This window comes from Neomonachus schauinslandi, chromosome 2 (assembly GCF_002201575.2).
Source record: "Neomonachus schauinslandi chromosome 2, ASM220157v2, whole genome shotgun sequence".
NCBI lineage: Eukaryota > Metazoa > Chordata > Mammalia > Carnivora > Phocidae > Neomonachus > Neomonachus schauinslandi.
Window position 1 is genome coordinate 201003058 of NC_058404.1, and position 435 is coordinate 201003492.

Genomic DNA, 435 nt, shown 5'->3' on the forward strand with positions numbered 1-435 from the left:
GGGGCCTCGGCCAGGCGGCCGCCCATTGGCCGCGGGAGTCCGATGAGAGGCGGGCTGGCCAATCACCGTCCGGCCGGGGCCGTAATTGCCTCGCCGCGGGGAGAGTGTTGGACCAAGCGTGAGTAACTGTGCGCGCGCTCGCGAGTGTGGTATGTGCGTGTGTGCACGTGTGTGTGTGTGTGTGTGTGTGTGTGTGGATGTGTGGGGATGTGCGTATGCACAGGGGGCGTGAAGACTCCGGACTTCTAAGAATAACCGTCAGAGGCTGGGCCACAGCCATTTTTTTCAAGACTCTGGGTGTCAGGGCTGCAAAGCTGTGGCATATTTCAATATTTACACCTAATAAAATATGCTTTCCGTGCCAAATGTGGTGCCATAGAACTCTCTGGTTCCCAGGCTCAGTCTCAGAACGTAGGGAAATGGTCGCCCCCACCC